The sequence below is a fragment of the Ambystoma mexicanum genome, chromosome 6p, assembly GCF_040938575.1.
Source record: "Ambystoma mexicanum isolate Mex_15411 chromosome 6p, UKY_AmexF1_1, whole genome shotgun sequence".
NCBI classification, from domain to species: Eukaryota; Metazoa; Chordata; class Amphibia; order Caudata; family Ambystomatidae; genus Ambystoma; species Ambystoma mexicanum.
In genome coordinates, this window is record NC_090935.1 from 491,917,367 (window position 1) to 491,942,051 (window position 24,685).

Consider the following 24,685-nt stretch of genomic DNA (forward strand, 5'->3'; position numbering starts at 1 on the left):
CATCCTAACAAAGTCCCCACGCATGAGGGCAATCTCAGAGGTGTCCGGAGATTGCATGCCAACAATGGTGGGCACACTGGAGGTCATCAATCGATGAATCACCACACTCGGGCAGCACATGCACACCATGTGGAATCAGCTAGAGGAAATAGAAACCGCCATTGGTGAGACTGAAAAGAAATCTGTGCTGACTAGGCTGATATCCCTGCCCCGTGCCATCACAGCACAACACCACCATGCACATGAAGGTAGCAATGGGGAAACACCCTTCTGTGCCAATGTGCAAGGCACATCAAGGGTCTTAGGTGAAGTGACATTGGTAAGATCAATGATTCAACATAGTCCGAGTGCTTCCGGTTTTCTCGTTTGTCCAAAGGGTTGTGGGAGATGTTACCTGCAGTCCAAGAAATCACAATTGTTTGGGGTACATGGTTAGGGCTGTAGCTGGGGACACCGGTCTGATTTGGGTGTGTAACATATCATAGGGCAGGTAAATGTTCTATCATCTGTACCTGTTAGACAGTGTACCGAAGGTGTCCTTCCTGAGCCCTCTTCTTTTTTCTCTATGTATCTCTCCTATCTCATTTCTTCATTTGGTCTGTCTTCCCACTACAAGGCTGATGATTCCTAAATCCATGTTTCTTCTTCTTCTTTCTCAGACTCTGTCCATACTATTGTATTGTATTGTCTATACTCTTAGTGATCCGAACTTGGATTCATGCCCATGTCTTACATCTCAAAGCCTCTAGAACCAAGATTTTTGTCTTCCATGCCTCTACTAAACCACCACATCCTCCTTCCTCTTCTGTTTCCTTTCCAATGTCCAATCTCTCTTTCACTGCCTCAGCTCCCATTGTTGGCATTTACTTTGTTCCTCTCCTTCATTTACTAAACATATCTGCTGCATAGCTTGTTCCTGTTGCTATCAACTCTGTAATAGTAGTTAAGCTTTTCCCTTCTTCTATTTCCATGCTACCAATCTACTTTTTTCTACTATGGCCCCCTCGTCTAGACTACTGTTCAACATGACTCATTGGGCCTCATTAGGACCCTGGCGGTAAGGGGTTTGCGCCAGCGTTAGCTGCGCCGACCCCTTACCGCCAACTACGAGTTCCCATAGCGCCATGGTCATTTTTCCGCCCGCTTTTTGCGGGCGTAAAAATCCATGGCGCTATGGGACCTTGGTGTTAATTACGCCACCGTAATTTACGGTGGCGTAATTAACTCCTTCCCCACTCCCATTATACCCTATGGGGCCGAAATGGGAATGGGGAAGGGTAAATGGGTCAATGGGGACTTACCGCCCCGCCGACCTCGGAATGGGGCGGTAAGTCCACCATCCGCCATGGCGTAAACGGACTTTACGCCATGGCCGGAAAGTCCGTCGATGGCGGAAAAAATCCGCCAGGGTCGTAATGAGGGCCATTGATTTTCCTACCTGTCATGTTAACCCACTCCGCTCAATCTTTAACTCTACCATTCGTCCCGTATACTGGGCCTCATTACAACTCAGGCGTTAAGGGTTAACGCCACCGTTAACCCTTAACGCCTGATTCTGATTTTAACGCCTGCTTTTAGCAGGCGTTAAAATCCATGGCGCTAACCTGCCATGGTGCTAATTACGCCGCCGTAATTTACGGCGGCGTAATTAGCGCCTTCCCCACTCCCATTATGCCCTATGGGGCAAAAATGGGAATGGGGAAGGGAAAATGGGAAATGGGGATTTACCGCCCCACTCACCTTGGAATGGGGCGGTAAATCCGCCATCCACCATGGTGTAAACAGAGTTTACACCATGGTGGTAAAGTTGGTGCACTTAGCACCAAGGTTGTAATGAGGCCCACTGTCTTTATCCCTTTACCTCTGTTTCCCCGTCCTTCGGTCCCTTTCTTGACTGTCCTTCGAATCCCGCCTACTTTTCCTTTTTCTATGCATTGTTTTTAAATGTATACATGGACTTGCACACCTTGGGCCTCATTAGGACCCAGGCGGATTTCGCGGTGCTAAATGCACCGCGAAGCACGGCGGAAAGCCGTCGATAGCGCCATGGGGGTTGGCGGATTTACCGCCCCATTCCGACCTCGGCGGAGCGGTAAATCCCCAATCCCCATTCTGCCCTTCCCCATTCCCATTCTTGCCCCATAGGGTATAATGGGAGTGGGGAAGGAGTTAATTACGCCACCGTAAAATACGGTGGCGTAATTAACAACGAGGTCCCGTAGCGCCATGGTTTTCTCCGCCTGGTAAAACCAGGCGGAGAAAACCTCCATGGCGCTAAGGGAACTCGTACTACGGCGGACGGGTCCGCCGCGATTAGCGCTGGCGGAAACCCACTCCGCCTGGGTCCTAATGAGGCCCCTTATCTCTCTTCACTTCTCAGTCGTCATGTTCCTTCTCACACCCTTCATTCAAAAGGTCTTTTTTACTTGCAGTACCCAAACCTCCATGCTCCCCATCTCGTTTCTGTTTCTTTGCTCTTCTGGCGCCTACACATTGGAACTCTTTACTTCTTGAAATTAAATACTAAATCCTCCTCTACCCTTGGACAATTTTCCCTAATTAGTTTAAAAAAATCTTCTTTCTTCCCGATAATTAAGAAAGTTCCAGAAATTGTTGCATCATGTATGTGCAGCACTTTGTGAAAGCGCTATATATAAATAAATAAAATTCTAAATATAATTAGATGGGAAAAGGATGTGTTATGTTGTATTCCTTGTTCCTGCATGTTAGTCCTCCAGCACAATCTGTACATATTTACCTGCTTATTTGTTCCAGAGAATGTTGCCCATAGAATGCTCCAGTTGGAATGTGGTGGTGAGAAAGGGCTGTTGTTTGTTGAAAGGTTTGGCAGTTGGAGAATGAGTGGTGAGCTGAAGGTGTGAGCATCTGGGGGCCTGTTTCCCTAACCTGTTCTTACTTGGCATTCTGCAACTAATCCGTGTTGTGTCTCCAACTTACTAGCATTGTCCTCCTCTTTCATAGGATGGCTTCTATATCCATGCCCAAGATTTGATGTAATCATTTAACAGGTCATACCTCTAACCCTGAAAGCATGGATGCATGTAGAGAAATGGGCACCATACCACCTGTACTCATGTTCCTTAAGCCAGTTAGTCATTATCTTTGCAGTAAAGGTGTCTATGTACTTTCACGGATCACCTATAGAGAGAGCATGGAGGTTGACTGGGGAACTCTGTGGGCCAAGGGAAGCCACTAGTGTGATGAAACCCCTGCAGGTCTGTTTGGGGATCCCCAGAGCCCCCTGTTACGCTCACCTGGCTCCCACAGAGGCGTCGATCTGAACTGGACAGCTGCGGTCTCCACCAGTGTGACGCGTAGGGCCGAGATGACGGACTGGACTGGCCCACCTAGCTTCGTTTGCTTAGCCCGTAGGAATATTCTTCTGTAAATGGAGAAAGGGAATTAACCACCCGTGGGGTTGAGCGTAAATCCCCCCACCCCGCTGTTCTCCCCACAGATCACCTTTGATGTCCCCTCTTATAGTCTCACCTGATGGTTTGAAAAGATGAGCTCTCCATCCTGCATTGAGCGCAGGGGCGCGTTGATAACCAGTTGCTTCACTGGCTGGAAGGAATTGGTGAGTTCCAGAACAATATTGACTCCGAAAAGTATGTAGTTCGTAAGAGTTCCCATGTCTGACTTTCACTCCTGTCTGATTCCTTGCAGTTTGCAAGGACCCCAGCGAAGAGTTCCTCGTGGTAGCTGACGAAGTTCAGGTAAGGATTTGGCTTATCTTAAACAGTTCAATAAAATAAGGCCAGAATGTAACCTGTGGCTTGCTCCCTTATTCAGGTGTGGAGAATGGAGACTGAGCCGACCCGTGAAGAGGAATAGTACCCCGGTGGTAATCAGGTAAGTCTATGGGGGTAGTTACTATTGCCTCTGTTTATTCCCTTAGCTCACCTTTGCTGTTCTTGTGTTCCCCTTAGGTGCCAGAGTGCGGCGGGAACGTGCAGAAGGATGCGGTGGATCGTGAGGATGCTGCGAAGGCCGGTGAGTTCAGCGCGGCACTGCAGCAGGCGAGGCGGCGTGCGTAAAATGCTTCTTTCTTCCAGCTCGAAGGCGCGGTGGATCCGGAATTCAGGTAAGGATCGAAGGTTTTGCTCTTATTCTAACCTCTTCTCGTTCTGTTCCTCCCTTTTTCTAGGAGCTGCAGACTCGAGGCGGGCATGGCAGAAGACTGGATGCAGGTTTGCAGACACGGTGAGAGTTACGCTGCTGGATGCAGAATAACGCGAAGCGTGTGCTGCTCTTTGGGCGTGGTTTAAATAGCCCCCAAAGTAGTCCCAGGTAAGTATTCCTTCCCAGCCCCACCCGAGTAAAAAATAGTCCCTAGGTAAAATAGTCCCTTCCAAGCCTCATTTGGCTTGGAGCTCTGCAGCATGGTCTGCATCAGGTAAGCTTGCAGCATGGTCTGCATCAGGTAAGTTCTACTCTATGACCCAGGCTCCTATGGCGCCAGGACTGACTCTCCATATGAGCCTGGCGCCATAGGCGCCAGGACCGCACCCAAACAACCCCTAGCAGGGGTTTTTGGGCTTGCTCAAAATAACCTGATGCCTGCTTCCGGGGTTGCTGGACCTGGTCTGGTTCCACGGGGGTAGGCATCATGACACCCCCTCAGTCGCCCTTCTGTCACTCCACTGCGTACCCTGCAGTCATCCAGTCAGTGAGATTTTCCCTAGTGTAGTCTGCCAGGCAATATATTGCAAGAGAAATTAGATACAGTGCCCAGTAGTGCTAAATTCAGAGGGAGGGAGTACTGTTAATGGGGAAAAGCCCAGAGAAAATCATCCCCTGGAAATGTTTGCACAGAATACTGCATACAGTAGAAGTGACACAATCACCCCCGGCTCAATCTGTGTGCCTGATCGCTGAAAGTCATTACATTTCAAGCACGCCTTGTGAAGACAAGCTCCTTAGTGGATCATGGCCCAGAGCCAAATACAAAACAGGCACCCAAGAAAAGAATAAGCAAGGCATATGCCCACAGTGCAATCGTGGTTTCAGTGAGTAGGTGCAACTACTGAAGGCACTGGAAGCCAGAGCATGGGACTGCCTTGACTCCATTATGCCCGAGCCTGACCCCAAAATGTGGAACAACTTATTTGAGCCTTCATGTCATGGGGCAGAAGCCTGGGCTAAACAGAATTATTAGAAGAGACACAACACCTGATCATGCATGGGGGCAAAGGAACACACACACATACACAGACACGCGCACGCGCGCTGGAATCACTTAGTCTAGACCAATCATACAACCAGTGCCTTAAGTGGAACTACAAATCGAGCCGGGGCTCATCGAGGGGGCGTGGCCTAACAGCGGGGGTCTTGATGGCCCGTTAGGCCACGCCCCCTTGACGAGCCCCGGCTCAATGGGCTACTGGGCACCCCTGCCAGGCAGCCTTTTGTAGAGATTAGCACCCTCTCCCCTATCGGGAGAGGGTGCTGATCTCTGCATTTATTTGTATAGGCTTGCCTGGCAGGGGACAGCGCCTGCCTATTCAGCCTTAATGGTGGTGCTGCCCCTCGCACACGAGCGAGAGCTTCAGGCTGTAGAAAAAAATGCCTTTTCGTGTAGTGGCCGGGGCTGTCAGGCGAGATTACTGGGCCCCGGCAGGGCCCCGGCTCAAAACGAAATTTCGGAGCCTGCCGGGGCTCAGCCCCAGCAGGCCCCGGCCCACTTAAAGCCCTGCATACAACCCTTGGATGATGGAGATAGAGTGCCACCAACCAAATGTCCTAATGGAACAATTAGCACCAAAGTCTTAATATAAAAACAGACACAAACCTCTAGGCTGAGTGGAAGTTCGGGCGGGGTTGCAGACAGTTGGTGTTGATGCAATAGGAGAAGCAGAGAGAGAGCCAAATGGTTGCCAAGACAGAAAGGCCATCCTGCGCGAAAGGTGGCTAAGACAAATAGGCCACGCTGTCAGAGAGCTCAGACATACAGGCGTGAAAAGAGCAAAGAGACAGTTTAGGGTGTTGACTCAAACGATGATGATACTGAAGTGATAAAGAGAGGAGAGAATAGCGTGCTTGGAGATTTAACACAGATCCTGGAGGTCTAATGGTCTGAAAGGAAGCTCATAATATTGAAAGCATGATAAGAGTTTTTTCCTTTTTTTAATCCACATTTCCTCACCTGAGCTCAGACACGGATAACACAACATGCAATTGCTGCAGTTCATTACTATACATCAAATAATCCTGAAGCTCTCATTAGATGCTTTCGATAGAAGGGCAGTGCAAATGCTGTAGAATTGTGCCGCTGCGCCCTGTAACAGAAGGTTAAGGCATTTCAATACAATAGCGCACCACTTGTCAGACACATGACCTTTATTGGACGCTCAACCTAGTTTCTAACCAGAGGTGCCATAGAACTTGACACCACCACCATGCATGTTAGTCTGCTCCTCCACACACTCTCCCAACAAGCTCCTGAATTGGCATTATATTTCTGTGTGCCATGGAAGGAGAGTACTACCATCTGTATAAAAGCTAATATTGTGGATTCAGCAATTGTACAGTAGCATATATTCCCCAGATTCTACTAAAACATAGTAACACATTTGTTTCTTAGCATGTCATCCCGAGTACTGTCTCCCAAGCCAACGCATGTTTCTCTTTATTATATAGACTGCCAAGTCTTTAAAGACTGCTGAAATTATGAAATTAGACCCTTCACAGAACTGCCCCCCCCTCCGACAACCCAGGCAAAATTGTTTATATCCCTGTTGAACATCTACCAGTACTTTATTCTCTGGGATTAAATGCCAGTGTGGCCATTGGAGATACCTCATTCAATCAGTTTCATTAATACCAAATTCTATTTTGCACTTTCTAAAGCTTTTGATACCACAGCTAGAAAAAGGTTCCCCATATAGTTTCAGTTCGCTAGTTTCCAATTTGATATGATATCAAATATCGAACCTGTGGTGCTCCGTGTCGTTTTGTTTCCAAGGCGAGCACGTTGCCCCTGATCTGTCCTCCCGAGTCCCTTGAGAAGCTATCCCAAATATGGGTGTAATGTGACCCCAGGAAGCATTGCTAATTCCTTCCAGATTGTGATGGCAATGTTACTGATTGGATTAAGCAGTATGCCTCTATGGGTGTAGCGAACCACAGATGTTTCCATATACGATAGGTGCACACCACTGGTTCGTAAACAGCCTGGGATTTTCAAATTCCTGTTGGATTAATTACCCAAACAAATCACAATTTTAGCACAGCATATATCAGGGTATGCCCCTTTGCCCCTTGTGCCCTAATCGCTGTCTAAGGTCATGCACCGATAGACTAGTAATTGTCCCATCTTGTAGGAGAGAATAATACCAAGGTGGCCTCCCTTTCACTGTCCAAGCAGCTAAAGTTTGGAATTAGATTCCAAGATCGCTTTCGAATGAAACCAATTTAAGGGAAATTGCAAACACTGAAAATATACTTCCATGAAGATCAGCCTCTTTTTGTACAACTACTGCACATGCTCTCATCAATATCACAGAGATACTTTTGTGCGATTGTTGTGCTTTATAAATAAAAAACAATATAATACAATACAATGGGACAGGCTATCTGATGGACTGAAGATGTTCTCAAGAAGAATCCCTTTAAGTGTGGAGGATTTTTCTTTTCAGGCAATTTGTTTTTTCCACAAAACAACCAAATAGTCATGCTTGGACTGCTACGCACAGAGGAAGGCCAATAATGGCCAAGTCAAGAATAGACTGAGTGATAGAGGAATGTGAACTGAAACACAGAGGGAGAAAAGGGGAGTTAGGAATTGATGTATTCAGTGAAAGCCATGTGTGCGGTTTGCATAACATTTTACATCCTGGTGGTGTGTAATATGAAATGTTATAGTGAAAGGATCCAATCAGAGATCATTTGCTGAGGTCCATCTTGTTCTTTTACAGCCAAAGTTCATCTACAATTGATCTAGTAATAAGAAAACGTAGAATAACTAATTGAATAAGGCAAACATGGATAGGGTAATATAGATCAGACAAACAAACAAAAAAATAGTCATAGGTGCCGCTCTGCGAGAACCAAAAAGCCTAAATGACCTCTTCTTTGGGAAGGTACCCACACGAGAGTCCACACCACACTTTCCCAAAGAACAGGTCATTTAGCCATGTTGATTCTTGCAGAGGGGCACCTATGACTATTTTTTGATTGTTTAAGGGACTTAGGTTTAGTCACCCTAAGTTTCCTAGGGTCATCCAGACGTAGACCCCTTGCTTAATGTGCTCTGAGAGGCACAGCTCCACCTCACTGATGAGGCCCATCAAGGCTGAAACACGTGTCTGGGGTTGCTGTTGGTGTTCAGAAGAGAATTGCCATGGCATTTCGGTGCTGGACTGCCCATCTGGGCGGGACAAAGACTGGTAGACAAATGGATATTTCCCTTCTGTGAAAGGTACAGTGAGATAAAGTGTAGCTGTAGACACTAGATTGGGTCCCTTCCCAAAAAACAGGAAAACAGGTATTTTAGCCGTGTTCGCTCTCAAAGAGGAGCGCTGTAGATCAGAACCTCACTATGAGTTTGGCAACGTTTTCCCACTGAAATTACGCAAACCTGTTCATTGTTTCCACGAGTCGCCCTCATGGTTAATCCGACAGATTATGAGTGATGGAATGGCAGCGTAATCCCCATTAATGCATTCCGTAAGACTCCATGAGGAATTTGCAGTATTCACTGTGGTCAGTAATTATGTTCCTGGCATCTCCATTATTTGGCGGTTAAGTGGAGGAGAAACCTCCTGAACCAAGAAGTGAAGTAAAATGGCACTAAATCTGTTATTGAGGCCTACAGTAAAAAAAAACATCTCATTTGCTACTAACATGGAGGAAAACAGTACAACTATGTCCAAGTAAATAAAGTATTGTAAATATTCAGGTCTAGGTTAGTTTACCCATGCTCTGATGCCGTCACTTGTTAACTTTGGCATCAGCCTGTCCACTGACTGAACGACACGCCAGTCTGCTACCCCACACATTCCAGCAGGTCTCTCTGATGGCAGAGCAATCTTGTGATCACATTTGTTTTCAGAGTCTCTGCAGCATCTTGTACCTTTTCTTCTGTCTTCCCACCACTTTCTCCTCAACCGACCCAGCCCTGAGGGTCACACTACCCCACTTGCTCTCCCCAGCACCCTCTAACTTCTTGGCACTTTATGCTATTTACTGGAGGCTGTGTCGTGGCTTCCAGCATGGCAGCCTTAAGGCGGTGTTTCCGTGTTTTTGGCATTCTGTAAGCTGTGGTCTTCCCACCGGTATTCTGCGTGCCAGTGTCTGGCCCCCTGCACACAGAAAACAATTTAACAATATCATCTGTTCGGTAAGATGAATAACTTTAAAAAATGTTATTGCCAGGCAATATTGTCAAGTTGCTAGTCACCGTGTGAAAAATACACATAGGCAGGGCAGTGACGAGCCATCACGGGGACAAACAGTTTATTGATTATGAAAACATATTGCTTTATGGATTAGTGATCTACTAGCAATAGGTTAAACCAAAACAGCTGAGCCAAGAGTGATTTTAAAATATCGTTTCCCAATCCTGAGGCTAACCTGCGGTCTGCCCAATGGACAAGTGTCTTGCAGCTCTGAAGTTCAGCCCAAGACATTGCCTGTCACAGATGTTGAGGGAGCTCATGCTTATCTCTGAAGCAGCCACAGCATGCGCTGATCATGGGCAGCAGGTGAGAACAGGAGTCACCCTCGGAAGGGATTTTCCCTCCTAAAGATCCTCTGACAAAGTATCTGTCTTTGTCTGGGGAGGTGGATTAGATGAGTACAGGGTCTGAGTGCCACCACCCACGCTGTGATGCTGGGCCCAGATGCAATATACATGGGATCCTCCAGACCACCCAGCCTCTCTGCATGGGCCTTGGCAGGGGACTGTCACAAGAGACATGCCCACCAGCTGGCTTTCCCATTAAGGGGTACCCATGTTTATATGGTGAATGAGAGCCTTATTGCTGATCCTACTGTCTCCAACAAATGAACGGAGCCAAGCATGGATAAATAGCAGTTGAGTGGTTCCTGTCAGAGGCCAGCTGGGATAGTTTACGCGAGTGAGGTTGACCTCACAGCTTCAGATGGATAAATATGAAAATGAAGATGGTGGACGTGTCTTAGGAAGCCTTGATTGGTAGAGCTGTACAGCGTGGTATCTCCCCATTTCAGATGGGTGAATTGAATCTCCGATCACCACTGCACCAATCTGCACAGCACTACCATTATAACACACATTTGCATACACTTAGGATGGATCCAGGGGAGGGCATGAGGCCTGATAAACAATGGGTATTCTGTGAGCAGTATGCATGACAGGAATTGGAGATTGAGTGATGGAGGTGATTGAAGGGAGACAGAGGTGGAGCAACAGATGAGTAGTAGAGCAGAGGTGGAGCAGAAGAAGGAGAGATTGGAGCAAGAGAAAGGCCTACAGTATAAAACCATCTCATTTGCTACTAACATGGAATAAAACATTACAGCTTTGTCCAAGTACATAAAGTATTGTAAATATTCAGGTCTAGGTTAGTTCCTCAGAGAGAGGAAGACGATTGAAAGGAGACACCAAGAGGATACTGGAGAAGATATTGTGCAGAGGAAGGGGGGTAGAAGGAGGTGTCAGGATGAGGTTATAAGACCACCGGAAAGTGAGTTAATGTAAGATTTGGAGTAGCCCATCCATGAGGGGTTGTTTTAGGAAAGATAGATGGGAAAAGAGAGGATACAATAGAAGGTGCAAAAGAGGCCCCCCTTGGCACACGAATGTGGCAACCCAGAGAAAGCTAGGCCGGGACATTGGCAAAGAGTGCCATGGAGTGGATACAGGAAGTGGTTAGAGACTACCATTGAAACCTCTAGACTCACTGAGAACACCAGACTCTATGCAGAAGGTTTAGGGGTTTGTTCACTGCTGCTATACCCCAACCTCTGCCCTTTACCAGGCTTAACATTTGAGCACATATCGGGCCCAAAGACCATGGAAGAGATGGCTCCATGAAGCACAAGAAGCAGAGGACCAGGGACGGTAACCCGAGGGAAATCAGATCAAAGTGCTATAACTCCTAAAATAAAACACAAGTCTGTGACTATGAATGGATCTTTTGCACCAGAAAAGGAACTCAGATTGAGATTTGTAGAAAAAGGAATTGAACTATTTCAAGCAAGAAGAAGTGATCCAGCTGATATTACTGAAGCTTTACATTGCATTTCTCCCAATTTGCGCCAGTCCTGTAACTAGCTCTAATACACTTTGTTGAACTCTAAGGTCTTGCGTCTTCTTTGGTTTGACACGATTTGGCTTAATGATAAGCCCATTAGTGATTTGACCATGTGTGTTAGAATATGAGGCACTGTTCTCTCCCATGTGGCATAGTACCTTGAAAACTCAAAATGAGCGATACATATCATGTAACTCAGAGAGAATTGGTGACGTTGGGCGTTAAACACTGATGTGCATGCAGCCTTTACGGATGGACACGACTGCGTGGTCCTAATGCAGGCCATGTGAGGGCAGGCAGCTCTGGAAATCATAAAAGATGCTTGGAAGGGTGGAAATCGTTGCTCTGAGGCTCACATGGAGTAGGGATGCTAATATGTCTATGGCCAAACATCACATGCACCCAGGATTTGCCTGAGAGAAGTGCATCAACAACGTTAGCTTCGCTACATGGATTGGAACCTGTAGCATGCAAGATGAACACAGGAGTCTCTGCCGAGGTACATAAACCAAACATATTTTCTTCCTGGAAAGGATAACCATGACCTGTGGGTACATACAGGACCCTGCAGTAGGTACAACAAACCACTGAGCTATATTTACCTCTTTCCCGTTATTTAACATTTTTTGTAATGTTATGTTAGAAATCTTTTTCACTTCGCCAATTCTGCACAGTAATTCCTCGGTGTAGAGGCCATTCCGGAAACTAGAGCAGCACTCCTTTATCTAGGGCTTCCAGATTACATCTATGGGTGAAAATGAAAAGTGTTTAGCAGTGGGGTAAAGAGGATGCAGATAAGATAAACAGGCATTCAAATAGAGGCGAGGGAGGTTAAAGAGAAGGCTCATGTTTGGGATAGTTTGGGTCCATGGTTCTCCAACCAAAAATCGGCCAAAGACCAGGATTACGGAAACACACATGATTAATTTCAAAGTGACAGTAGGAGAAGGGAGTATTTACGTGAAAGGTAGTTTAAGAACGATAAATAGAAGTTGCTAATTGTAGTGTCTGCGTGTGAGAGGGATTCGAGACAGGGGTGGACTGGGAACAAAACGAGGACCTGGAAATATTTTTCAAAGTGGCCCCATATTATACATTTTCAACAAGCCCAGCCCTTTTCCTATGGGAAAATGTGTAATTAAAAAAGGTCACCACACAAAAGAGGCCCAAGGTGCAGAGGCCCACCAGGAAATCGCCAGAATTCCCTATAGGCCAGTCCACCCATGATTCGAGGTGGGCCCAAATGAACTTCACAAAGCTGCGCAGCCGTTTGTTGTGAAGCAGTACTTTTAAGTTCTCCAACCAAACAATCACCAGGAAGAAAAATCTGGAATTGCCAAGGCCAGAGGTCGAATATGGCCATGTCAAGAATAGACCAAGATAGGAGCATGCCGATGGAGAGCTCTAGCGAAGGAGAAAGGGATGGGCTTGCTGTACTTTCTTCAGAAAGCTGTGAAAGCTAGGCTTCGTGTGGTATGAGATATTCTAGTAGGAAAAAAGCAGATCAAATGGCTATTGGTTCCAATAGGGCTTATTTGCCGAGTTCCATCTAGCACTATCCTAGCCGGGGTTCATCTAGTACTGATCTAGCAATAACAAACTAAGAATAATTAATTGCATGAGAGTGGATAGGGTAATTTGGAAGCATTGTATATGCCAATCTAAGTTGTTCCTTGACACAGAGGGAACATAGCAAGCATATTCCATACGTTGATTAACTAGATACATGAGAAGGCCACAATGGGGAGCAGAAATACAGTGAGTAATGGCCTAAGATGCTTACCAGTAGGGTAATGATTACATTGGGACACCCAGAGACAGAGCACAGGAGAATATGAATTACATCTGCACACCGAGGGGAAAATCGCATTAGGACACAACCTAAGGGACTTACCATTAGGGCATGAATTACATTGGGACACCCCTGAGAAAAATCAAATTAAATTAGGGCATGCCTTAGACTGGTAAACCCAGGAGAAAAATCACAGTAGGACACAAATTACATTATAAAGCATAAAACAAGCATTAGGGTGCTTTATATGAAGATTTATTTAAGTTTTCTGGAAACAACCCCAGCACAGTCTGCTCTCTGTTACAGTTTGCCAGCTGAACTCTACAGAACATTGAGCCATAACCTTGCATAAACATTCCCTCACCAACATTTCACATTCCTTCATCCACTGTGCGATGCATCACAACACATCTCCCCTTCTTCCATCAACATATCCCTTCTTAGCCATCACAATCCTATTCTGATTCCAAACCTGTCCACCTCTCACTCTCACTTCACCCTTCATCACTCTTTCCACCAAAACTGGCTCAGAATACAAAGAATCACCTTTCCTCTTTGCCACTTCTTTCATTATCCTCACCCAATCTCCACACTTAGCATCCATCTACCTTTTCCCTCATTTCTCATTCTCTCTCATAACCTACTTTCCTTTTTTTCCTTCATCTTTTCCCTCATAACATCCACCACACAATCTGACTCTCTCGCTCTTCCCAACCATGGTGGTAAAACTTGAGTGTTAGGCTTTCGACCTCTCATTAGTTCGAAAGCACTTACCTCGGTTTTAATATGCAGAGATATTTGCAGTGCATATAGTCTATCCTGTACTGCTACCTTTCTATCTTCGCCACATGTGCCAGTCATCCTAATGGCATCCATTATACACCTGTTCATCCTTTCCACCATGCCATTCCCTTCCGGATGATATAACGCTGATCTCTTATGCCTTGTTCGGCACTTTTTGAAGTAATCCTGAAAACATCCTCCAACAAATTTAGTGCCATTATCTGTGAGAATATTACTTGGTAATCCTTCCCTCACGAATACCTCTTGCAAAATCTCAACAATTCTCTCACCAGGTGTCTCTCTCACAATTGTATATTCAACTCATCTTGACATTAAATCGAATAGGACAAATATGAACCTTCCTCGACCGTTCCCCATCTCCACTGGTCCTAATATGTCCACTCCACTGGTCCTAATATGTTCACACTTTACTCGGCATGCCCGTTTCTACCGAGGGCTGGGATTTTGCCAACTCTCCCTTACTTTCTACAATCTCGGAAACCGTCTAGTCTCTGCTCTACTTCACAGTCAAAACCGGGCCACCAATAATCACTTCTCAAAATAGCCTTTGTATGAGTGATACCCACATGACCCTTGTGCACTAGGCCAATAATCCAATTGCGAATATCCAGAGGTACCACAACGCGCTTCTGTACTGGGGAGACCCCCGGCCGGCCCATAGAGTCAGGGTTTGCTCCAGAGTACTTTAAGACAAGATAACTGCACCTTGAGATGGATGGGGGTGCAGGTTTTCTTACTCCAGCACCAATCAATAAGGACAACTCAGTGGTTTGGCAAAGGGGAATCTGTTTAATGACAAGCAAAAAAAATGGGGAAACATGGAAATCAACAGTGATGTGCTAGTATGTCTCGCTTCAAATCCCTCGAACGTCATACAAACAGCAACATTTATACCCAAAACTCGCCATCATTGACGTGTAACACTCAAAAGTTAACATGCAATTCTATTGGTTAGGAAAAGGTAACTTTACTATAGGTACTATATCTGTATATGGTAACAGAGTAAGAGGATTGGATGAACACTATCAGGTGGGCGTCTAAGGCCTTCCTTCTATCATTACTCTAGTAGACGTCACTATGAGTACGACGTCCCATTGGTTCTAATATCTATAGAACCCTAGATTATTTGGTCCATTGTGATTGGGTTGGCTTCAACCCCATGCATAAATCTCCACTTTACTTAGCAGCACGCAGAATGGTCAGCCAGGTGCAGGGTGCCCTAAGATTCACTCTGCCTTTCCCCAATCCATCATTACTTTAGTGGCTATGTGTCAATTAGTTGGCTGTGGTCAGCCTTGAAACTGTATCTTCTTGTCAGAAAAGGTTATGATATCTCTGTCTGGGCGACAGCCAGGCGTAGGTGTGAACCCATGCTTCTTCTTGCTCGGATGGTCATGTGCTGCTCACACCATGAATTTGCCTAGTTTCCTTCAATTTGTGCATTTAATTTTTATTCGGTTTGCCACCTGCCTGCGTATCCTTATCTCGGCCTTCCTGAGATAGGCTATTCTGTTCTTAAGTTTCGATTCCGCAAAGCTACTGTTCGCTCCTTCTATTGGTCTGACCATGGCTCTTCCTGGCTCACGTTGCCTCTGCTGAGTTTCGATTCAGCCATCTCTTCTCATTTTAGCTGGTATACGAATCCTGTCCTGTTTGACCTCTAGTAAGTTAATTCTGCTTTAGTGTAAAGTGGACTTGCACTTATATGACATGCTTCATTTTGAGGTAGATTGTGTATAATGGCCCCTCTATTCTTCTACTTAGCATAGCAAGCCGCACTGTTTTCTTAGCTTTCTTGCGGTTACAAGCATATGTACAGGTGTTAGCGGGTTGAATATCTTTATCCTGCTTACAGTTTAAGCTCCTTTGTCTTTCATCGACGTTCTCTTCTTTCAGTTTCGTGATATCTTTACGCATGGCATTCCGTCCCTTCAAGTCATCCTTGGGTCGTCATATCTTCTATGGGTGCGTTAGTCCAGGCCCTCGTGACGTCACCATTCGTCTTCTTTTGGTTTCTTCCTGGACAGTACTTAAGCAATCTTCATTTCGTTTCATTTGCTGGTAGGGTTTTCTTAATGGGTACCTTACTGTCCATGGTTGTCTGGTTATTGGTACTTCAATAGGTATTGTTCTTCTGATAGGTACTGGCCAGGGCCCTACTGCAGCTCTCTGCTGGTTTATTTGCTCATCATACCTCACATATTTCGGTGTGAATGTTCCTGGTACTTCAAAATGGGCGACTGGAGTGCAGGCTTTATTTGGAACCTCCTCTACACTCTCCCTCTGGGCGATTCATCGACCACTTTCACTTCCTCCTTTGGAATGATCTCACTTGGTTCCTCTGTATTTATCTTCACTTCGTCTTCTGGGTTCATTCCTGCTTCATCTTCTGGGTTTGTACATGATGGTTTGAAGAAGTGTCTCTTTGGAGTCCATATTTTTATCTCTCCTTTCAGGCTTCCTGCTGTCCCTACATGTTCGTCTTTGTTCCATTTCATCAGCTGACATTGTCCATTTGGGCTGCAGTACATCCATTTTCCTTCATAATTTCTGCATTTTCTGGGATGAAGAAACTTTGTACCTTCTGGTGCATGCTTGCTAGCCTTCACAAAGAGTCTTATTTCTTCATCAGTCAGATCTCTGGGCTTCCATCCTGGTTTGACATCAATCATGATCTTCATCCCTATGACTTTCTATGCAGTTTTCTGGCATTGAGAGAGTATTATCTTGATAACACAAACTCCCAGTAATATCATCACTAGCAGGGCTCCCAGGAATTTGAATGCATATGCCATCCATTGTGGAACCCATGAAAACAGTGATCCAAACCAGCTGTCATCATCAACTTCGTCGGTTTCATTGATCATCTTGTTCTGCAGGTTTGTCAGCATCCTTATAGCTTCTGTTAAAGTTCAATTTTCCTCGCCGTGAGAAGGTATAAACGGGCAACATGATTCTCCTATTTTTGCACAAACTCCTCCATCCATAGCTGTGATCATGTCAAGTACATATCTGTTCTGGAGAGTCATCAGTCGGATGGCTCTTAACTCTTCCTTGATTGCATTGAATCCTTTTATTGTCGTGTTGATGGTTTGCAATAACTCCCATCTAGTTATCTGCAACCATTTACTATTTACTCCAACTTGGATTTGTGGCATGAAAATCGGTGTGAACACTGATGAGGTGAGGCTGAACAGCCTGTGTTCATATGGGATTGCATGAAATGCTTCTTCTGATTTAGCAGAGAAGTAGTTTTCTCTCTTCATTCGAGTTATCAGTTCCACAGATCTCCTCTTTCTCAGGTGAGCATCTGCTTTCGGGAAACTGTCAATGTTCAGGTCACTTTTCGGGATTACTAATGCTGGAAAGTGGACATTCACTATGGTGCATATGCCTCCCCAGTTTTTCGACAGTCTGATGTATGCTTTGGGTCCACATGCCCAATAATGATCCATGATCCCTGCAGTCCCATGAGTCAATATGGGGCCTCAAAAATTCGACCGCAGTTTTGATTCTCCCCCATTTTTCTCGTGCCATTGATCCTGAAGCACAATTTTGGAATTTCTAGTGGCACTATCTGCAGGGGTCTTCCTCTGTCTTTGACCCATGTCTGTAGTCTTGTAAGTTTAGGCCATAGTGGTTTGCACAATATTTGTGAGTTTTCGATTGGCTTCCTTCCTTGCAGGCTCCGAGGACCATTCATGCTCGGCAGATCACCACTCATTGTTCCCATCCGTTTGGTGAAAGTATGGTTCCCCAAATCTGCATTTGGCCTCTGTTTTTCCAAATGTGAGCCTCTTCTGGAGTTTTCCCACGGACGTTCAGCCCCGGGTTTACTTCCCATCTTACTCCTGTTCTTTTACCTCCAGACTTCTCGTACCTGATCACATGATTCCTAGTATGGGCTCTATTTCTCGTCTTAATGTCCTGGACATAGTCATCTTCATCGGGATAAGCTGTTTCAGTTGCCCATATCAATAAGGCATCACTTCCCATGAACTGGCCTCTGGTATTTCAAATTTCTATGTGTGAGAGACAGTGCGCTGTTGGGACATCAATTTCTACAGCCACGAAGATTTTGGACTTTCTCATGCTGTACGGTAGGAGTGCGCAAACAAAGCCTTCCCCTTCAGATTTTTGTCTTCCAACTTCCTTCATGTGCTGGTACCAAATGTTGTTACCTAAGTGTGCTGTTCTGTCCAGGTAATTGTTCAGTTCTGTGTCGTCTTCATGCATGCTTCTCTTGATTCTTAAGATTTTCATGTAGTTTGCTATTACTACATCTCTGAATGCATCTGTATGGCTCTTTCTTGCTGGAGGGTTCCCAGGTATCCTGGCCCATGGTGCAGGCTTCTTCATATGCGCCATTTGAGTGGACAGGAGTCTGGCAGCTCTTTCTCGGTCCTCATGCATCTTTTCTCTGCTGTGTGCAAATGCCCATGCCAACCAGCCTGACACTGATCCGGTATATGGCTGTATTGTGGAACTGGTGCTTGTCCCTTGTGTTGGAACATATATGCTGGGTAATGCAGTCTCTGTGGTTTTATTTTTCAGTTCCTCATGCAGTTTCCTCGCTCTGGCTATGTGCGGGAATAGCAAGTCTACTAACATTTGTGTCCTTGCAGAGAGTTTTTCTGAGACACTTCTGTTTTCTTAGGGGTTTCTGATATGACTGCTTCTGTTGGTCTTTCTCTTAATTCTTCTTGTTTTCTCCCACTGTCTTCTGTGACGGTTTTTATGGCAGGCAGTCCCATCTTCTCTGTTGTTTTCATTTGTGGTTCTACGGTCATTGACACTAGGCGTGTTTCGTGTGCATTCAGTGTGTGTGTGCATGTAGTTGTCAGTGTTTTTTCTTCATTCATTTCATGCCGACCCTGTCTCTGGCTTTCCTGCTCATTCGTTACCATAAGTGTGTATATCACTATCAATCACGTTCATTTCGAGTTAATTTACTCTACCATTAGATTTTCTAGGGACTGGAATGACTATATAAGGTCTGGGTACTTTTGTGGGTTTCATGCGTGTATCATCAGGTGGGTGCACTGAAATTGGAATGCTTCGTGCACCAATAAAGAATGCAGTTCAGATCATTAATGACAGTAAAATAATGATAAATACAATGCATAAGTACATTATGGTTCGATATGTAAGGCAACAGCATTTCCTTCCAGAGAAGCAGGGGTGCCTCTCTGCTTGTGGGAGGACCAGGTTGCTGCTCTGGGCCCCCATCTTGATCATTCGCCAAATGTCAATGTTATTATTTCCTTAACCAATATTGTCTTTGAAATACTGTGTTTCCGAGTGTTAGATGGTTCACAAGTGTCCCCTCTCTTGCGGGGAGTCTTTTTCTTATCAAGGCTTTGGCGTGCCTCAGTCCAAAGTTCAAAGTCAACAGACTATGTTGTGGCTTACACGTGAAATTTTCTTATTCACCCTGCAACTGAGATGCACAGAGTGTCCGTTTTTATGTCCTTATCCCCTTTTCTGCTTAGAGGAATGTCTAAAAAGAAGCCACAACCTTTTGCACAAAAGTTCTTTGTCTTTGTCTAGCTGGTCATGCGTCCTTCTTCCTTGTCATGGGTCTCGTCTGCATGGGCTGTGGTTCTTCCCCGTTGCTAGTTGATGCCTCTCATTGGGGTGCAGGCAGGGGACCATCTCCGATGTAGGGTTTGATATCACCGAGAAAAATCCATGCTCTCCTGCCCTGTAGCTTCACAGCGGACAGAGTGCAGTCCTCTATGATAAAAGGACCGTTGAATCTTGGCTCGTCCCACCTTTTCCTTGTATGTTTTCTCACCAAGACAGCGTCTCCAGGGAAGACGAGTAGAACACATAGACCTTGAACTGAGTCTGATGTAGTGTCTCCTTCTGTGTTCTGTGCTGCGCTGCACCCTTTTCATCATCGCTGCAGCTGGTCTGAAATTACAGTAAGGCAAGATGTCATTCAGTTTAGATAAATTTGCATTTCAGATCCTAAAACCTCTCCTGTTGACTGGGCATCACATCTGGCTCTATCTTGGGGTGTTAGGGGAGTTCTCATTCTTCTTCCTGTGGCCATCTCGTGTGGCGTAAAATGGTGGTAGGAGGCAGGTTGGTTCCGAAGAGCATACAATGCCAGTGGAAGGCAGTGCAACCATCCCTTCCTTAGAGTAAGCTTCAACTTGGCTATCCTTTCCTTTAACAAGCCGTTGAGCTTCTCACAGATCCTATTACCTTGTGGATGATACGCTGATGAGAACGTGTGCTTTATACCAAGCAGCAAGTTAATCTGTTCGAACACTGCATTGACAAAGTGAAGGCCATTATCTGATCTCATGACTTTGCACCCCCGCCCCACCTGGGGAACACTTCCCTCACTAAAATTTGCCACACAGGTAGAGTTTGGGTGTGTACATGGACCTGCCTCTATCCATCTAGAGAATGGACACACCACAACAATTAAGTATCTGTACCTGTTACATACTTGAATCGTGTCAACATAATCGACATGCAAGTGCTGAAAAGGCCCATTTGGCCTGGGGATGACTCTTCTAATTACTTTTAGTGTGTGCTCAGCAGTGAATTGCTGTCAGATTATGCAGTTCACCATAAAGAATGCAGCATGCTCAGCTAAATTCCGTATGAACCAGTCTTCCGCAAGCGTTGCTGCTAGATTCTCCTTTGTCATATGCGCCGGGTCATGTAACTGCTCCAGCGCTATTTTTAATAGGGCTTCAGGCATTACTGGTTTACCAGTGCTGTCTTGTCGCCACATGCTGTCAAAGGGGTTTAAAGGTCACTCTTGACGTTTCCACATGTTCTTCTCATCATGCGGTGCCTCCCCGTGTAGTTGCATTAACTGTGTTTGCCCCAAATTGTTGTAACCTTAAGGTGCGGTTCGTGTAAGGATCATTAGTCCATTGGCATGGATAGCTTCCACTTCCATAATCGTCTCTCCCTCAGTGACTGCCTCTGCGATGAACATAGCTGGGTTTACTATCTTACATTGGATTATTTTAATCGATGGGTCTGATATGATCACTTCATAAGCAGAAGCTCTCTGAGATGTCAATGTGCCCTTTGGTTTCTCTAGAATGGCAAATAATGAGTGCTCGTCGTACAACGTCATGGAGCATCCCATTACAATGGTTGTCGCCTTCTCTATGGTGAACGCTGCAGCAGCTAAACTTAGTTTGCATGGGAAGTGGCCTCTGATTACTGGGTCCAGATTCCCACTGTAGTATGCCAGGGGCTTGTACCCCAATGAGGTTCTTTGAGCGAGCACTGCTGTCATGACGCTGCCATTTGTGTGTGGAAACAGGTACAATTCCTCTGCATAATTGGGAATTCCGAGAACTGGAGCTGTACAAATCGCTCTTTTGAGTTTGGCAAACCCTTTCTCCATGGCCGCAGACCATTCAATCTTTTCTTTCGTCACTTGGGCCTTCTTTAGGGCCTGAAGTAAAGGCTTAGCATAAGATCTGTAATTGAAAACCAATGCCCTAACATAGTTGCACAGGCCTAGAAAGCTCTGCATTTGCTTTATCGTGTGTGGCTTAGCCGGGTTCAGTATGGCTTCAGCCCTTTCTGGGGTCCCTTTCTTTCCTTCATGTGAGATCAGCTGGCCTATGTACAGCACTTCCTGTTGACAATATTGTAACTTTTCCTTGTCAACCTTATATTCTTTCTCAGCCAGTATAGTCAGTAGCTGAACAGAATCGTGCCTGTATTGCTCTTCTGTTGTGCTGCAGATTAGGATGTCATCCACATATTGTAAGATAACACTTTTTAGTGGAATATTTCTCAAGTCCATCTGAAGGACTCTGTTGAAAATAGACAGAGACTCACAGTATCCCTGTGGGAGCCTCGTGCTTTTCAGATGCATTTGTCTGAACGTGAATGATGTCAGATCTTGTGAGCCACGGTGCAACGGCATTTAGAAAAATGTACATCTTTCAAGTCAATCACCGTGAAATATTTTGCCTCAACAGGTATATTACATAGAATTGTAGCTGGGTTAGGGACCTCAACAATATCATTTATTGGGCATAAATCCTGAATTAAACGCCAAGACCCTCCCTTTGATTTTTTGACAGGATACACTGACGTATTACATGGTGACTCTGACGTCACTAAGATGCCCTGGTCCATCATGGCAGAAATTGGCAGAAATTGTCTTAAAAATCCCCTCATCTGCCTCTCTGGACATGGGATATTGTCGGGCTCTTGAAATTGTCCTAAATATCCCCTCATCTGCCTCTCTGGACATGGGATATTGTTGGGCTCTTGGTAGGATTGCTCCTGGTTTCAATTTAATCCTTACTTCTCCAACCACCTTCAAGAGACCCATGTCATATGGTCCTGTAGTCCACACTGAGACAGGCACTTTAGCTATATCGTCATCAAAATATTCAGGACGTTTAACTGCCAACATCATTTTCTGAGGTACTTCTCTTTTAATCATCTTTACCCAAAAGGTGAGAGTCACTTCCACCAGTGTCTCTCCCATTTCTGTTTGTTCTTCAAACATATCGTCATAGGTGACATCAGTCACTCAATATCCTTCTTCAATGGCAATTATCGCGCACCATTGTCTGCCTTCATCATCGTAACCATCAACCAAAACCACTTTCCCTCGCACTGCGGCTGTGTGTATCATCAAGGGAAATATTTGTCCCTCCTCCTCATGCATTGGTATTCTTGGTCTGAATAGGAACTCATCAGGGGTTCCCATGGTTTTGTCTGCAAGGCCTGGCAATCCCGCCATAAGCACACGCATGCCATATGCGAACATTTCTGGCTCTAATGGTATGGTCCTCATGGCAATGTGTCCTGAGTAAGCTCTAATCATGTCACATACATTTGAGTAGTGCATTCCTGGAGTGGAGCATACTATGCCCTCCTCCATGAACGAAATTGTCATGTTCAACTTTGTCATTAAGTCTCGACCTAAAATATTTCCTGGGGTCTGACGTGAATATAATAAAGGTACATTCATTTTGCACTCTGCTATGGAGACTGGGAGTGCGTTTCTAAAGGGTACTCGACTGTGAGCTCCTGTAAAATTCTGAGTATTTATGGCCTCGCCAGACAAGGAAAACTTGCCTTCGCGTATGCACCCGTGTCAACTAGGAAGGAATATTCTTTACCCCCTTTAATGACATCCACCCTAGGTTCCCTATGAGGGTCTGGTGTCACTGATAGGATAGAGCACATCAGTGTTCCCAGTGAGCTGTCCTAGTTCATGTACAGGTTTGGCCCACCGTGCACTTGTGGACTTTCCCCATTCCCATTGTTACTTCCCCTTCCAGGGTTCATGGTCTGTGATAGTTGCAGCAGTGCCTGTTGGGATTGTCCTTGTGGAAAATTACCCATGCTTTGTGGTTGCAACCCTTGTTGCGCTCCTGGAGCTTGTTGCTGCACCGTGTGATTCTGTGCAATGCCCTGTTGTAAAACTGCAGGTGGATTCGCCATGCCTGCTCCTGTTCCTTGGCCATTCTGCATCATGTCTTGACTTCTGCATGAGCATGCCAAATGCCCTGTCATTCCACACAGCCAACATACTGGCGGTGGTCGGATCATTTGCCCATTTGACATATCTTGGTTACCATTTTATATATTTTGAAAGCCTTCTTGATTATTTTGGAAACCTCCCTGATTGCTCTGCCATCCTCTTGCTCTAAATCCTCTTCCCCGTGGGTAAAACCCTACACTACCCTGATTATTTTGTTGTGGATTAGCCACCTGCTGTATGCTTGATACAGCTGCGCTAGTTAGCATGCCTCTTTCAAGGGCATACTTTGATAATTTCTTCTGCTCCAATTTAGCTTCCTCACCCTTTCGAGTTGCCTCCTTTTTGCGATTCTTTTCCTGCAGCAGTCTGCAATAATGTGCGATAGTGAACTGTATTTCAGCCCAAGGTTTAGCCTCAACTCCTACCAATTTCTTGAGTTGTTTCTGCACCGGTTCTGGCAACCCTTGGCACAATATATCGCAAAATACAGGTATTGATTTCGTCCAAGATTCATGCGTTTCGAACACCACGTGTCTTGGAAATATTGTATATAAATTAACGGATCCTCAGAATCCTTCATTTTTCAAGTCATTATAGCTCCCATATCAGAAGTATCTGGATAAAGCGCTCATAGCGCTTACCATACTGCTGCTCTACAATTGTTAAATGGCGCCCAGTCATGCGCGTTATTAATTGTGGTTACGCCAGGTTAGCCTGCTTGTGCCCACACATCGTCTGCTCTCTCACCAAGTATGGCGATTAGGAGGCTCTTAATGTCCCCTATAGCTAACATGTTTCCTCCTGTCATTTTTTCTAACTCATGTATCCACTTTACGGCTCCCGATGTCAGCAATGGAAGCTTGTTTTTCAAGTTTATTATGGTCTTATTCCCTCCTTCTCTAGTAACGGAAATTGGAATGCGTAGCCCTCTTCCTCTTTTCTCATTGTCCTTCTGTCTATTTCAGGAGTAATATTCCTGCATCGCCGTCTACCTGGTAATGTCCTTAGTCTATACACATAGGGCGGTGAGGACACCTCCCTCTGACCATGAGGCACTCCTTCATGTCGGTCAGACTGTGTGGCTGACTCTGATGACCTTGACTCGCTAGTGTCTGACCTTCGTATCCCTTTTTCCCTTGTGAGTTGTCTTTCGCTCCGCCTCCCTTCTCCATTTTCCTCGTGCTCCTCCCTTTTAGAGTCAGACATTATTTGTCCCCAATACACGCAACTTATTGTTTCTACTGATTTCTAATCTGTCCAGGGATAGTTCCCTATTTCCACTACTTCGGGTGACATCTTCAGTGTCACCCAGCTGAGTGTTTTCCAAGCGCTCATCTT